This window comes from Cricetulus griseus, chromosome 3 (genome assembly GCF_003668045.3).
Source record: "Cricetulus griseus strain 17A/GY chromosome 3, alternate assembly CriGri-PICRH-1.0, whole genome shotgun sequence".
NCBI lineage: Eukaryota > Metazoa > Chordata > Mammalia > Rodentia > Cricetidae > Cricetulus > Cricetulus griseus.
In genome coordinates this window covers 203,347,706-203,364,383 of record NC_048596.1, presented here as the reverse complement: position 1 = coordinate 203,364,383, position 16,678 = coordinate 203,347,706, and the positions used below count along the sequence as shown (strand labels likewise).

The window sequence follows — 16,678 nt, the reverse complement described above, 5'->3', positions numbered from 1 at the left end:
AGAACTTCTGCAGGTCAAAACTCTCCACTGAGCCATTTCTCCAGCCCCCACAAGTACTGTAATCTGTGTGTACATATAGAGCCTTTGAAAGCATGAGGTCTGCTGGAGAGATGGCTCAGAGGTTAAGAGTACCAACTGCTCTTCCAGAGGTCCTGAGTTCAATTCCCAGCAACCACATGGTGACTCACAACCATCTGTAATGAGATCTGGTGCCCTCTTTTGGTGTGGAGATATACATAGAAGCAGAATTCTGTATACATAATAAATAAAATCTTTTTTAAAAAAAAGAAAGCATAAGGTCTGTTCATTATTATATTTATTTGTGTGTTCACGCATGGGGGTTGGTGGGAATGCATGCACATCAGTGTGGAGGTTAGAAGTCAACCTCAGGTATCATTTCTCAGGAATCATCCACCTTATTTTTCAAGACCCCTTGCTGGGACCTAGGGCTTGCCTATTAGGCTATACTGACTGGCCATCAGACCTCAAGTCCCTGCTTCCCCAGTCCCAGTATTACAAAGAATGTACCACCATTTTTAATATGGGTCTTGAAGGTGGAACTCAGGTCCTCATGATTTCAAGGCATTTCTCAGTTGAACCATTTCTCCAGTTCCTGTGTCAATTTGTTACAGAAAGTAGAAAAGACAGGACCCTCCTTCCTCACTACCAGGGACCTTCTAGAATGCTACAGCTAGCCCTAAAATAGACCTGTGTATCTGGAGAGCTGCTTCCCTACACTGAGCAGAGGGCAAAAGCCCAGAGGAGGAGGCACAGGTCCAATGTGAGTCAGATCCCCACTGTGATCTTGGGACTCTCTCTGAACCTGCCCTTTTCTCATTATCTCCCAGGCTAAGCCAAGCTCTGCCACCTTCCAGAAGCTTCCAGCCATTAGTCATGGGAACAAGGCTCCAAGGAAATAAATAGAAAATAAGATTGAATGCAAGACAGTCTTTTTTTTTTTCAGCCTGGGCAATGACATAATGATATCACTGTCTGCAGAGCTGAGCCTCTGGGCACAAGGCAGAGGACAAGGCTGTGACCCGAGCTGCCTGGCTGAGGTGGCCAGCATCCAGAGTCTTGGACAGCCGGGGAAGTGACAGGGTCTCCACTAACAGGCTAAGCTCCTTTCTTCAGGAACACTATGGTTCTTTCTCTAGAATCCGTCTATGCATTTGTCACTGCTTGAATTTGATTTACCAGCCCCCACACTGAGCTTTTGTAAGGCGACTCTCTACCCTGGATTCAGCCACTCTGAAAATCAGCATTTCAAAATCACCATTTTTCCTCTTGTCGGGTAAAGGCAAGAGGTTTAGCTTAGTTTACTTGAGGTTTAGCTTAATTTTCTTCTTTTTTTTAACTTTTAAATTGGCAATTGACAGTGGTAAAAGGTCAGTCTTCAGTTTTGTTTTGCCAGGAGAGGTTGTTGTTCTTGTCATGCCATGGCCTATGTGTGGGCATATATGACCTTACCTTCCTGTTCATTTGAGGCAGGATCTCTTTGGTGTTTGTCCCCATGCACACCAGGCTAGCTGGTATCTGATCCTCTCGTAGGTGCACACTACCTTATCTGGCATCTATGTGGTTTCTGGGAGCTGAACTCAAGCCCTCAAGCTTGCATGACAGGTGCTTTGCCCACTGAGTCATTCCCTGAGCCCAGACCTCTGTCTTAGTCTTCCTATTCTGAGATATGATTCAGGGGAGAGTCTCACCATGTCATCTTTTACTTTATTTACAATGAAACGATGCTTTCACAAGGCACCAGCCATTTCTATTTCGGGAACATCAGGCAGGTAGGTGGGAAGGCAGGGAGCAGTGAGATATCAAGCAGGGATGAGAATTAAAGAAGACAAAAACAATAGCTGGGACCAGGAGGTCTCACATAATCTGATGGCTAATGCCAAGCAAGTTTGTTAAGAAGGACAGCATCCATATGCCTTTAATCCCAGCACTTGGGAGGCAGAGGCAGGCAGATCTCCGAGTTCAAGGCCAACCTGGTCTACAGAATGAGTTCTAGGACATCTAGGGCTGTTATACAGAAAACTCTGTCTCAAAAAGACAAAAGAAGAAGAGGAGAAGGAGGAAGAGGAGGAGAAGAGAGAGTATCTTATATACTATTTGCAGGGAGAAAATGGCTAAGGTAAGCAGAGAGCTAAGCCAGACAATGCTAGCAAAGAGAACACAGTACCTCAAACATCGGTGACCTAGGCCTCATAACCACTGTCCAGGGAGAAGAGTCAGGTCACCATAAGCTACAGCCTTGACTCCTTTACAGCACTGGCTCTAGCACTAGACTGGTCTTGCCTAGTCTATTTCTGTGCAAGAACGCAGAACTAAAGTCCCTTTGTCATCAGGGCCCCGGATAAAGTCTTTGGTTGGTCTGGCTCCCCACAAATCTGGAACCAATGTCACCAGATGAGAGGGACTTGCAGTTTGATCTTGCAGTTGGGCCAAGGAGATTAGGATGCCTTCTCCTTTCTGCAGACGGCCCTCACAGAGAAGAGCTTCTTGGAGAAAATGTCAGAGGAGAAGAGAATGAATGAGCCTTGTTCCAAGGACAGCAAGTGTTGCTTCATTGGCCAAGGATGGTCTCTTCCATAGCCTCTTGGGGCAGGTCTGGGTGTGCAGTGTGAAGCCATGCAAGCCATGGAAGGCAGTGGGGAGTGTGAAACAAAGAGGGGGCGGGGCTTTGATGCTGGTTTTCTACAGGAAGGTAGCTATCCAACTACAAGGGGAGGATGAGGAAGAGGACAGAAAGCTTCTGGTACCTCAGCAAGGAAGGCCCAAGGATCTGAGCCAAGAGAACAAGTTGGGCCCTGAATCCACTGCCTGGGCCTCATTTTAGGAGATCCACACAGTCAAGAGTCTTGTTGTATGCTTCATGAACCTGCATTTGAGGTGGTCCCAAGCCCCAACATGCTTGGAGGGTCACGGGAATGAGATAACAGGAGTTGGTCCCAGGTGGGCCACCTGCAGGTATCCTGGGGCCAGTAAGATGGTCAGGATAGGTGGAGGCCTAATCTGGAAATACCACCTGCTGTTAGGGTAAGGTACAAGCATGACCCTTTAACACAGTTAATGCCAAAGATATAAAAGCCAAAATACCAGGCGGCTAGGAAAATGGAAAATCTAGGAAAACCTGAGCTCACATTCTGTCTGAGTCTCTAGGCTGTGCTTGGTTTTTCAAGACAGAGTTTCTCTGTGTATAGCTTTGGCTGTCCTGGAACTCATTCTTTAGACCAGATTGATCTCGAACTCACAGAGACCCACCTGCCTTTGCCTCCTGATTGCTGGGATTAAAGGTGTGCAACACCACTGTCCAGCTAGGCTGGAATCTTGGCACTCAGTTTCTGGGGCCACAGTTTGCACATCTATTGAGATGTGCTTGGATCTGTCAATGGTGAAAGAAAAAGACTAGGGAGAGAGAGGGTGGTTCTGAGAAGCAGTAGAAGGAAGCCCCACCCAATCCTATTGGGGGGCATCTCCCAAAGAGAACCCCACTGAGGCCTTTGATTGAACAATTTTGAGATGCAGGCTTCTCCCTGGAAAAGAATCTGGCCTTAGCCAGATGGATCTCATTATCAGGAGAAACCCTGAGAGGATATCTACTGTGACCCACTCAAAGGTGACCGACCCAGCAGCTGGAGAAGTGAGGGCCCTCTCTGAAGAGAGATCTAAGGGCACCACAGGGCCTGTGAAGTCCTCTAGCTTCTGGGGTTCTGAGTTTCTGGAGAAAGGCTGGGGGGGGGGTGTTCTTACCTGAGAATCTAGCTCATCACAGCAGGTCGAAAACCCATAGCTGAGAGCCACGAAGCCTGAGGGACCAAGGGTCTTGCTAAAGGTAAGGTCCATATGTGGTCCACAGGTGGGTCTTTAGCCTGCCACTTGCCAGCAGATGGTCACAGGCAAATGACTCATCTTTCTCCCTCACTTTCTTCATTTGTCAAGGAGGCACAAAAATGGAACTTACCTCACAGAAGTGCTGTGAAGCTCACTGGAGGTACATGTCCTAAGGAAGGTTACAGGTGGGCGGCTGCCAGCATTGCTGCAGTGCTTTGTATCTGGAGAGCAGCCTCAGATGGGCACGGGGAGCCTGAGTTCTAGTCCTCAAGGTCTAAAAGTGTGAACATCAGAGCAAACACAGAAGCAAAAGGGGTACAGGTGGAAGTCTTACCAAGTGTCCCAGAGAGAGAGAGAGAGAGAGAGAGAGAGAGAGAGAGCACAACTGCTGTCCCCTTTCCTTTCTCTTTGCACTGGGCAGAAGTAGGCTGTTAAATCCCAAAGCAGGGACCAGAAAGATGGCTCAGCATTAAAGGGTACTTGCTGCTCTTACAGAGAGGACCAGAGTTTGTTCTTAGCATTGGTGTCAGGAAGCTCACAACTGCCTGTAACTCCAGTTCCAAGGGAGCTAATGCTTCAGGCCTCTAAGGGTACCCCCCCCCCCACACACACACAGAGACACATAACTTTAAAAAGTCTTTAAAAAGCCAAGAGTAGGGCTAGTGAGATGGCTCAGTAGATAAAGGCACCCACTGCCAAACTTGACCAGCTGAGTTCAGTCCCCAGGATCTCCATGGTGGAAGAAGAAAACTGACTCCTATATAACTGTCCTCTGTGCCCCACACACATGGAAACAAATAAAATGTAATAGAAAAAATAAAGCCCAGAGTGTCCCATGTGTTAAGGCTCACCTGAAATCCCCACTCTCTGTGGAGGCTGAGGCAGGAGGATTGTGAGTCCTGGGCAAGCCTGGGCTCCATAGGGAGGCCATGTCTCAAAAACAAATACAAACAAACAACCCCAGAAAAACAGCAGGAAGCAGCAAAAATTAACATGCAAAAAGTGTGAGAGGAAGACTGAAGGCATCTGTGGTAAGAGATTCACTTAGCTTTTTTCTGTTTTTAATATTTTAGTTTCAATATAATTACATCATGTTCCCCCCTTCTCTTTCCTCCCTCCAGCCCCTACTGTGTCCTCTCTCTCCATGTCCCTGCTTTACTCCTTTTCAAGTACATGGCCTCTTTTCCTCTTATTATTATTTTACATACATATGGATAAATACATAAATGCAACCTGCTGAGTCCACTTAGTATTGCTTGTATGTGTGTGATTTCAGGTCTGACCACTGGGTATTATGTAACCAATTAAAGGGCTCATCCCTGGGGAAGACTAATTCTCCCTCCACAACAGTCATTAGCTGTCTCTGTTTAGGGATGGGGCCCGGTGAGACTCCCCACCCCTACATTAGCATGTCTATTGATGCTGTTATTCCCAGGTCTTGTGTAGGCGACTAGATTATTGCAGTATCATGGGTGAAGCTTGTCAGTCCTTTCTAGGAGGTGCAAACTCACAGTCTTCCCGGTCCTCTGTGTCTTACATACTCTCCCCTCCTCTGAGATGTTCTATGATCCTTAGGTGCAGGAATTGTAGATGTATCCATTGGGGCTGGACACCCATGAGCAGTTGTTCTCTGTATTTTGCCCAGTTGTTTTTATGTGATCTCTGATGAAAAAAGTTTTCTCATACCTGGTGTTGGGATTTTTGTTAGATGGTTTATGGCTCTTGGAAGAATTGTTAGCCCAGATGGAATAACTTCATTTCAGAAGTGTGTGTGTGTGTGTGTGTGTGTGTGTGTGTGTGTGTGTGTGTGTGGTCGCTGGAGGTACTGGGATGACCACATAGTCAACGTGGGAACAAATAGAATCAAACCAGGGCCTTTGCACTGCAACTAGGGATTCCCAAGGGCCAAATACCATTCCCTTTTCACAGTTTCTTTCTAGTTTTTGTCTCTCTTTACCTACAGATCTCACACTCCTCCACTGCAGAGAAGCCCCAGCAGACCCTGCTGAGCAACCCAGCTCTTAGCAGGCTAAGCAATTCACATGTGCCTTCATCTATCCAGGAGGAGGTGCTCTGACTGAGCAGCTCCTCTTCCACAAGCCTCCATTTCTGAGGGTCAAATAATTATGGACAAGGGTCCTTTAATTTATAGCCCCAAAAGAAATCATGGGATAGGAAAAGGGCAGGTCTCGCTCCCAAAGGATGCCAGAGAACCACAAAACACAGCTGGAGGAAATGGTGCAGTCAGTAAACTGTTTGCCATGTGAGCATGTCCCCAGAACCCACGTAAAAAACTTGGTCGTGGCAAGGTGCATGTGCAATCCAGCAATGGGAAGGCAGAGACAGACAGATCCCTGGGACTCCTTGCTCAGCCAGACCAGCCTGATTGGAGAGACCCCAGTCCCAGGGAAAGACCCACTCTCAAAAAGCAAATGGTGACCAGGCATGGTAGCACAAACCTTTAGTCCTAGCACTGGGGAAGTAGAGGCAAGAGGATCTCTGTGAGTTCCAGGCCAGTCAGTGATACAAAGTGAAAAGAAATTACAAAAACAAACACCATAACAACAAAACAGTAAATAGTACTTGAGAAAGAATGACAGCCAAGACTGGTCCTCTGGTCTGCTCATTCTCAGGCATTCATGTTCACCACACACACTCACACACACTCACACATACACATACACACACACACACACACACACACACACACACAGAGAGAGAGAGAGAGAGAGAGAGAGAGAGAGAGAGAGAGAGAGAGAGAGAGAGCAGTGTCAATGATAGGCACTGGGGAATAAAATAAAACCCTGGGAACCATCTTCCTGGGTGAGCTCCAGAACCTGGTGCTTATGACCTGTGTGGCCCTGGCAGGTTATGAAACCTCCCGAATTCTCACTTACAAGAAAAGGATACTGTAGCATATGCCAGTAAGTTGGTGCAGAGATGAAATGATAAGCACACTACTGCAAATAAAAGGGCTTGGCCACCATTGGTATATAGATCATATAGCAGGTACAGAACACATGGTGCCCGTCTCCAAATTTTCCCTAACCCCACATAGCTTAAGGCCACTGAGCTTAGGTGGAAGGTGATGCAGAAACAGAAGTGACTAAGCAGGATAGCAGTATTCATAATTGGTGGTGCCCTTGACATAGTCAAGTGATCAGGGACCCTTTCTTCTGTTATTTCAAATGTACCAATCATTGGTTCTGTTTTATCCAGTAGCAGAGAGTGATATCTTCCTACTGAGGTCAACCAGTCAGTCTGGGAGGGACTCAGTGTTTAGGGGCCTTGCCGGTGTGTCAACAGAATAAGTAGACGACAGGGTGAGCATGTTGTTTCCACTTGCCATTTCACATGCCCAGGAGATGTGTCGCCAGACTGTTGACCGACAGTTCATCTTTTCAAGGAATAAATTACAGATGTCATCAATGACAATTGTTGAAGGAAAAGAGATATAAATGCGTGTAGACCTGGGATTCTACCGAGATCTTCATTAATGTCTTTAAATTGTATTAACCTATTTACTTACTTATTTATTAAGCGTTTTTATGATGGGTGCAAGTGAATGCATGCACACCTGTGGAGGTCAGAGGACAAGTTCTGGTTGTCAGTTCTCTCCCTTCCATTGTGGTGGGCTGCAGGGGCTGAACTCCGGTCATCAGGGTCACACAGCAAGGGCTTTTCCCAACTGAGCCATCTCTCTAGCCCCATAAAAGTTTTTAAATTTATTATTATTTTGTATTTCATTGAGACAAAATTTCATTTATCTCAGGCTAGCATGAAGCTGAGAAATAACTTGAATTTTTGATCCTCCTGTCCCTACTTTCCAAGTGCTGGGATTACAGGTGTGTGCCATGAAGACTAGCTTCTATGGCAAGGGGATGGATTCTAGGACCTCATGCATGTTAGCAAGCACTCTATCCACTGAGCTGTATCTGAAACCATTGTTCATAAATTAGGCAGGGTGTAGATGGGCTTCCCAGATTAAAGACCTGTCACCGCTGGTACCCTTGTTCATTAAGTGTCTCACTTCCATGCAACCTCAGGATTGATTTCTGTCACAATTAGATCTGAAGTTAGGTCTCACTAAGGCATCTTCATTCTCTTTTTTTCCAATCAGGGATTTCCAGAACTCCAGGGAGTCTCAGGTCACCGGGAGACCTGGTTCTCCTGTGGCTCTGGCTGCAGTCTGGCAGACAGCTCTGCATTTTTTAGAGCGTGTATCATCCAGTACCTGCACCAGAGCCATGACTCAGCCTGTGAGTAGCTGCTTTTCCCCCAGTGTGACATGTCACCCAAATTTCATTGCCTCAGCATGCATCCCGCCCTGTGGCTGATCAACGAGGCAACCAGAAAAAGGAAACCAGAGTGAATTCCCTGCTTCTGAGTCAAGAGCGGGAGGCCGGCCAGCCCAGCCGGAACACGCCATACTCGCCCTTACACCTTGCTCAATCCTCAGAGGCTTGAAGCTGTTTTTCTTCTCATCCTCAGCCCCATCCCTTCTCTTCCCTTGCCCCAGCCCTCAAGGGAAGAGGTCAGAATTGCAGGTCTATTTTTACCCTGGAGAGCTATCAGGCTGTTTCAGGGCCTCAACATGGGTAACGTAAGACTTTTGTGTCCACGGAGTTTAATCTCAATGGTGAGTCTGGGTTGCACATTAGAACTCTGACCATATAGCAGCTAGGTGGTCCTGCTCAATATGTTGTCATGGAAATGGTAAGGGATCAAGGGCTGGATTTCTGACCCTCACTTTTCTCATCTGGAATTGGAGGACAAAACAGCTCTTTTTAAGATCTGGGGAGATGGCTAAGATGATTAAACATGAAGACCTGAGTTTGCATCCCCAGGACCCTGTGACTCAGCACATCCTGTAAGCCCATCTCTGGGAAGATGGAAATATGAGGATCCCTGGGGCTAGCTGACCATCCAGTCTAGCTGAATTCATGAGCTCCAGATTCAGTGAAAGACCCTGTCTCAAAAAAATAACATGGAAAGCTACTAGAAAACACCTAGCTTCAATCTCTGGCTTCTATACAAGTGTGACCACACAGAGACAAACATGTGTGTATCTACATACATATATACCCAAAGATTTCAATTTTTAGCGTGAAATTTAAATGAAATTAAATATTATATTATGCATTATATGTGGTATAAAGATATACAACAGCATACCCCTGATCTCTATGATCTTTGTGAAGGTAACCCTTACCCTTGGCTTGTTATGTAGTCCAACCTTCATACTCAGTTGTCCAAAATGATTATAGAAATAATTACATTTTCCGAAAAATCATCTTTTCCAAAGTTTGAACTAGTATAAATTGGTGCCACTTTTTGGGGGAGGGGATTTAGTATTAATCATCAGGAAATTACAAATGTGTTTATATATGCTTTGGCTCAGATAGGAGTTTAAGAATAGGACCTGGTATCTCTCAAATATCTGTTCATTATGGGCTGTGTCTGGAAGCACAGATATACCATCCTAGAGACTCTTGAAGCTGAGACAGGAGGCCTGAAAGCTCAAGACCAGCCTGGGAAACTTGAGACCCTGTCTCACAATTATTAAAAATGTGTATTAAAAATGGAACTGGGGCTTCCTAAATGGGGCCAGCAGCTGGTGTGTGACACACCTCTGGCATCTATTACTCTGAGCCCCAAAGGGAGTCTCTAAGCATTCAGTTCCCTGAGGCAGTCCAGGAGGAGAAGATCTGAGCTGCCTCCACAGCTGTGTGCATGAGAGGGCATCCAATTCCCTCTGCCGTTGAGAGCCCTTGTGTGTGCCTGTCTCCAGGCAGGCTGTGAAGCCCCAAAGTCACAAGGCCCCAAGCTGCCACATAGCTCCTTGGCCATCTCCCTCTTGTTCTTTCCCTGGGAGGTGACATCAGGAAACAAGCTCAGAAGACTGGCTCTGGTTCATGTCAGGCCAGAGTGTGCGATAGCAGTTTAGCAGTGGCCAGTTTGCCCCAGGCTGGGCACTAAAGTCAAGACTGTAGAACTCAGGAGTTCAGCTAGATGGCTATACCCTCCAGCAGTCAGCAGGCAGGGATGAGCTTACACCCATTGTGATGATGTGAGGGGCAGAAGTCCTCCCAACTGAGGTCCCAGTGCAAACGCTGGGAATTTTGTTGCAGGGAGAAAGAATAGGCATCGTATGTGTGCTTGCATCCATGCGTGTGTGTGTGTGTGTGTGTGTGTGTGTGTGTGTGTGTGTATGCTTTCACGTGTACTCCTGCATATATGCATATGCATTTGGAGGTCAGAGGTCAACCTTGGATGTCATTCTTTAAGCCCTGTCCATCCACTTTTTTTTTTAAGAGAACATCTCTTGCTGACCTAGAGCTCACCAAATAGACTGTGTTTATAGGCTGGCCAGTGGACTCCAAGAATCCTTCTACTCCACGGCATTAGAATTACCAGCATGCTCTACCATGCCTGGCTTTTTGCATGGTTTCTGAGGACTGAACTCAGGTCTCTGTGCTTGTAAGGCAAGCACTTCACTGGCTGGACCATCTCCTCAGATCCAGATGTGATATGATATTCCTATTGAACCATCACAAGCTCACACCTCCAGCCACTTGGTTCAGGACACACCAAGAAACCAGTTTGCAGCTAAGTATACCCCATCTTCATTTCCAAATAGAACTTCTAACTTCTACCCTGCAAGGAAGTGTAATTGGCCACTGCATCTAAGAATGCTTCTTAGCCTGTGAGTTCCAGTGTCTCTGTTCTCTGAAGACTCAAGAAGTCCAGCAAAGGGGAGGGGGACTAGTCTAGAAATGCTCTCAGCTACTGTTGGTGGTTTCCCTGGTAGGGATGACTCACTGGGCCTCCTGGTTCCTGAATGTAGAGGCAGTGTCCCCAAGAGTCTGCAGCCACCAGGGAAGTGGCAGGGAATGCTCTTTGGAGCCTGGTTAGTAGACAGTAGAGGGAGGGAAGGAGGGGATGTGGAAAGTCCTGGTTGACTGCCACTAACCAGAGGCTGGTGACAAGAATAGTCTATCCATCTACTGCAGGGAGCCAAATATGGTGCTAGAACTATGCAGGTAATAAACAAGGGTCTCAATGTGGCTCAATTAGAAGAGACATAGATGAATGCTGGGATAGCCTGATGTCAGTCAAGTGGTCTTTATTGCCTGCTATCCACAGCACCATCCACTATAAAGACCATCTCCCTCCAAGGGCACCAGTCCATGTCTGTCCTTTTAGAGCCCACATGTGTTTTCCTCTTGATATGCTCAAAGCACAAAGGGGAAAATGAGGCCTATGTGCTTATTTGCCACCCACCCTTAGCCAAGGAGACGCATGGTTCCAGTGTGAAGGGATCCCATCTCTGCTTTCCTTCTCCTGCCAGAATCTCCCACATCTTGCTCCCCCCTTGGTGGCCTGAGAACAACTAGGATCATGGGATTTGCCCAGGGCTGGTTTTTGCTCAAGTGGTCAAGGCAAACTGGGATTTAGTCATTCTGGGCCAGATGTGGTAGCAGCCTAGGGAAGTTTCTTAATGTTGGCCCCTTGTCAAGGACAGTTTAGCAAGACAAATGAGCACAGCAAAATCAGAGAGCCCAGGGCCAGAGAGATGTGGTTAGCAAGGGCAACAGGGTCAGGGAAATATGGTGGGATCTTCCTGCATATCAGCATTAAGCACTGACACCATGAATGGGGGTGGGGGGGTCTTCTTCTGTCTTATTTTCATTTGTTAACTGGGACTCTATTACCTATGTATCTGTCTGTCTTTCTTTCTCTCTATCTACCTGTCTTCTATCTATCATCTTTCTGTTCATTTATTCTTCTTTATTTTTTATTTTTAAAACAATTTACATACCAACCCCAGTTTCCTCTCCCTCCCATCCTCCCACTTCCCCCCTTCTTCCTACACCACCCCCATCCACTCCTCAGAAAGGGTGAGACCTCCCATGGGGAATCAACAGAGTCTATCACATCACTTGAGGCAGGACCAAGGCCCTCCCCATTGTATCTAGGCTGAGCAAGGTATCTTTCCACAGGGAATGGGCCCCCAAAAGCCATTTCATATACTAGGGATAAATACTGGTTCCCCTGCTAGTGGCCCAACAAGCTGCCCAAGCCACCCAACTATCACTCACATTCAGGTTCCTCAGCTGTCAGTCTGGAGTCTGTGAGCTCCCACTTGCTCGGGTCAGCTGTTTTTGTGGGTTTCCTCATCACAGTCTTGACCCCTTTGCTTATATTATTGCTCCTCCCTCTCTACAGCTGGACTCCAGGAGTTTGGCCCAGTGCTTAGCTGTGGATCTCTGCATCTGCTTCCATCAGTTGTTGGATGAAGGTTCTATGATGACAATTAAGATGGTCATCAATCTGATTATAGACAGTTAAGATACCCTCTCCACTAAAGCTTAGACTCTTAGCTGGGGTCATCCTTGTGGATTCCTGGGAATTTTCCTGTGCTAGGTTTTTTGTTAACCCTATATTGGCTTCCTCTATCAAAGTATCTCTTTCCTTGCCCTCCCTCTCTATCCTTCCCCTAACTCCAACCTTCCCAGTCCCACTTGTTCTCCTCCCCTACTCCAATACCACCTCCCTCCCTCCCTCTATTCTCCCAATTTACTCAGGAGAACTTATCTATTTCCCCTTCCCAAGGGGAAATCCATGTATGTCTCGCTTAGGGTACTCCTAGTTCCCTGACTTCTCTGGGGTTGTAGTCTGTAAACTGGTTATCCTTTGTTTTATGTCTAATGTCCACTTATGAGTGAGTATATATGGTGTTTGTCTTTCTGTGTCTGCATTACCTCACTCAGGATGTGTTTTCTAGCTCCATACATTTGCCTGCAAATTTCAAGATGTCATTGTTTTTTTTGTTTGTTTGTTTGTTTTTGTTTTTTTGTTTTTTACCACTAGGTAGTACTCCATTGTGTAAACATACCACCTTTTCCTTATCCATTCTTCAGGTGAGGGGTATCTAGATTGTTTCCAGGTTCTGGCTATTATGAATAATGCTGCTATGAACATAATTGAGCAAATGTCCTTGTGTTGTGAGTGTGCACCCTTTGGGTATCTGCCCAAAAGTGGTATTGCTGGGTCTTGAGATAGATTGAGTCCCAAATTTCTGAGAAACTGCCATTGTTTATTTATTCTTTAAGGGAGGTGAAGATTGAACCTAAGGCCTTATAGGCTAATATTCTATTACCAACTCTCTTTTTAGGACCTTGCTAAGTTGCCCAAGTTGGCCTTGAACTCACTTTGCAGCCCAGGCTGCCTTTGAAATCCTTCTGTAGCTCAGACAGGCTTTTAGCTTTTGATCCTCCTGCCTGGGTCTTCCAAGTACCTGGGCTAACAGGCCTGTGTCATCATGCCTAGTTTGGGCCTTTTCTTGTCAACGAAATTAGAACCTTTGTCTTGTATTACCATATAGAAAAAAATCACAGAGAAAAGAAGTTCCAGGCCCCAGAGAGAAGTGAGAACCACAGGACCTTGTCTCAATACCTAGTGGTACCCTGCACCAGCCAGGAGATGCTGACTTAGATGGAAAGCTGACACACTGAGCATGTGACCACATGTATATAGATAGCCCACCCACTTAGCAATGGCTTTGAGAATCAGAAATTGCCCACAGAGGTCCTTCAATAAACAAACATGGATAACCCTGCCCCAAACATTACACATTCAAAGCTCTTTCCAAAAAGCTGCGGCTTTAAATATGCAAATAATTCCTGCAGAAAGTGAAAAGCTTTCCCAGAATGCCAAAGGGCACACTGTTCTGATTAGGCCAACTCCGTCTGGACTCCAGAGTGCAAAGGCATCTATCAAAGGGCTCTGAGAGACTGCTTTGAAATGTGGCTATAGGCCTGACTGAGAAGCCACTGCCACCTTTACCCTCCTGACCAACATCACTTAAGGCTGCAGAAAAAGCCTCCACAGTGCCCTATAGCCTGTCATTTGGAAACCAAGGTGCAGATCTAGGGCTTCTTTGGAAGTTTCCGGCTCTTCATGGGGGTTTTGAAGGCAATGTGGTGGCCATATTGGTGGTGCAGGGTGTATGGGCACCACGTGCTCTCCCTATCCTTAGAGTACATTATTGGACTCATCCCAGTTTTCTCTCTTCAATCACTACATAACTGAGACAGGAAGCCCTTTTCCAGGATGGAAATCCCCAAAAGGGAAACAAATGTCTGTGCAGTCACTGGCCTAAGCTGGACTTGCTGTGGAGGGCTAATGTAATGGACCCAAACTATGAGAACCCAATGAGGATGATAACAAGATGTGTAGACCATCAATAACGACAGACTTGTATCTTAAGATACAAGCTAGGGGACTGAAGAAATGGCTCTTCAGTTAAGAGCATGCTTTGCTCTTAGAAAGGACCAAGAGTCCCAGTGGCTGTGTTGGGAAGCTTACAGTAACCTGTAATGCAGCTTCAGGAGCTCCAATGCCTTCTTCTGGGCTCCTAGGGCATATGCATTCCCTAGGGTATCATATACACAACCACCCCTACACATACAAACACGCATAATTTTAAAAATAAAATAAATCTTCAAAAATATGTGACTCAGGGAGTGTATGCACATGCTTCTGTGTACATTGTATGTGGGTATGCATGCATGTGTGTGTGCATTTGTGTGTATGTGTGCATACATTTACCCATGGGGGCACATGTGGAGGTCAGAGGTTGATATTAGATGTCTGTCTCCTTCTTAGTTTTTGAGACAGGAGCTCTTCATTGAGCTCAGATCTTGCTATTTCAGCTACTCTGCCTGGCCAGCAAGCTCCCAGGACTCATTTTCTCTGCCCCCAGCACTGGGGTTATAGGTGCACACTACCAAGCCTAGCTTCTACCTGGGTGCTGGGGACCTGAACTCAGGTCCCCATGCTTGCACAGCAGGCCCTTTACCCACTGAGCCATCTCCATGTTCCAACTTATTAGTTTTAGTAGTAAGTTTGCAGCTCATACTTCTCCTACAATGAAGCTTTATGAGAGGAGTAAATTAAATAAATAAATAAAGAATAATGGAAGAGCCTGATGATCCTGTTTATCATCATAAAGACCCAGGTTTCCACTGTTCAGTGGCACCACCACCCATTGACATACTCACAAGTGGAACACATTATAAACACTTAGTTATATATTGTTGCCGACGTAAAGTCATTATAGCAGAAATAAAAACTGTTTTTTATTTTAACTATTAATATTCATCAAATGTTAATGAAAATACCTAACAAATAATTATGAAAAACACATCGCTTAAGTAATAAAGATGAAAGAGATGATAATTCTCCTGAATATCTAATCAGCAGAATAAAGAACATACCATTAATAAGACTTAATTATCTCATTAAATATTTAATTTAGCTTTTGCTACTAAATTTTGTTTGCATTTCACATATTTTCTATGTAAAATGCTTCTTAATAAGATTTGTGGTCTTGGCTGTATCAAATGCCAGGCTCTTTCTGTGTGACTTACTGTCTTCATCAAATGAGTCAAACTTGACATTGATTCAATGTCAAGTGAAATGGGAGGTCCTATCTGAAGTTTGCTGTCACTTAGCATTTTATCCAGAGGGATGTTTAATAACTGACTCTCCATTATACCCACATAAATAAAGTTTTCCTGTGGTGAAGAAAATCCTACCCTTCCTTTCCATTTTGCTTGTTCATATCACTGTTTCACCCCTTTCTTGTTTTTGTTCTTCTTTTTTGAGATAGGATATCATATAGCCCATGCTATCCCTTGACTTACTATACAGTCCAGGATGACCTTGAACTTCTGATCCACCGGCCTCAGACTCCCGGAGGACTGGGATTATAGGCATTTACCACACCTGGTTTATGCAATGCAGGGCCTTATGCATGTTGGTCAGGCAGTCTGCTAACTGTGCCCATCCTCAGACCTTTCTTACTTATTTTCACAAGAGAACATGGCTCTCATTGTGCCTTAGCTTGCTATGGAATATGTCCTACACTATTCTAAAACCAACCTGCTCATTTCCTCACAACTGACTCTTGCCACTGAGGATTCCTGTTTCTGGAGGAAACCTCAAGATTTAGTAAGTTTCAGATTCCAGAGGGAGAATGGGATTCCTAGTGTTACTGGATATCTTTCAAGGACAATTTTCAATTTTCACCTTAGCACACTGTCTCAGGTAACCTGTGCACACAGCCAGCAACACATTCAGCACAAACATACAGGACACATGGCTCCTAGGAGCTATCTGCAGTCCTCCTGCCTGACAGCATCCCTAATGTCGCCACAATGGCTGAAGTAAACAATGAAAATTGTATTCATTTGAATGTGAAACATCCTCCATGGGCTTAAACTCTTTAAAATCTTGGTCCCCAGCTGGTACCACCATGCCTCCCACTTCCAACATGGATGGAAACTGTAAGCCAAAATAACCCATCTTCCCTTAAATGGATTCTGTTATGTATTTGCTAAGCCAGAAGTATTTACACCAAAGGAATTGGCCTACACTATATTCAGGACCCTGTCGGTCTCTGTCCCAGAGATCCAGTTGTTTTATTATCAGAACAGCACTCACATATCTTCATCAGTCATGACACACCTCCCCTCTTTTCTTCCATCATTTCTTCCTGCATCCATGACTGCCCAGCCTCCAGTGACCCCAAGCTCAGTGAGAAGATGACAATGGGCAGGCATCTCTGTCTCTGGACCAGCTCTTACCCGCTGATCAAAACATCATAGGCTACAGGCTTAAATGCCCACCCTAGCCTTATCCTTTGTTGTCTTAAACCCCACAATGCTCTTTTCTGGGAAAGCAGGGTGACTCTCCATGTGGCTACTGATCAGTCTGGCTGTGGGGCCACTGAAGGCTGGACAGGGCAGGTAATTAGCAGACCCAGTTGGCCCAG

The 16,678-nt window shown here is 45.7% G+C and overlaps 1 long non-coding RNA gene across 1 annotated transcript; it reads right to left on the bottom strand.

Moving 5' to 3' along the window:
• Window positions 1–299: 299 nt before the first annotated feature.
• Window positions 300–11,999, bottom strand: LOC118237912. The gene is made up of 2 exons (XR_004769314.1): window positions 11,940–11,999; window positions 300–4,111 (listed from the first exon to the last, which is right to left on the bottom strand). It is a non-coding gene; the product is annotated as an uncharacterized LOC118237912 (long non-coding RNA).
• Window positions 12,000–16,678: the final 4,679 nt, after the last annotated feature.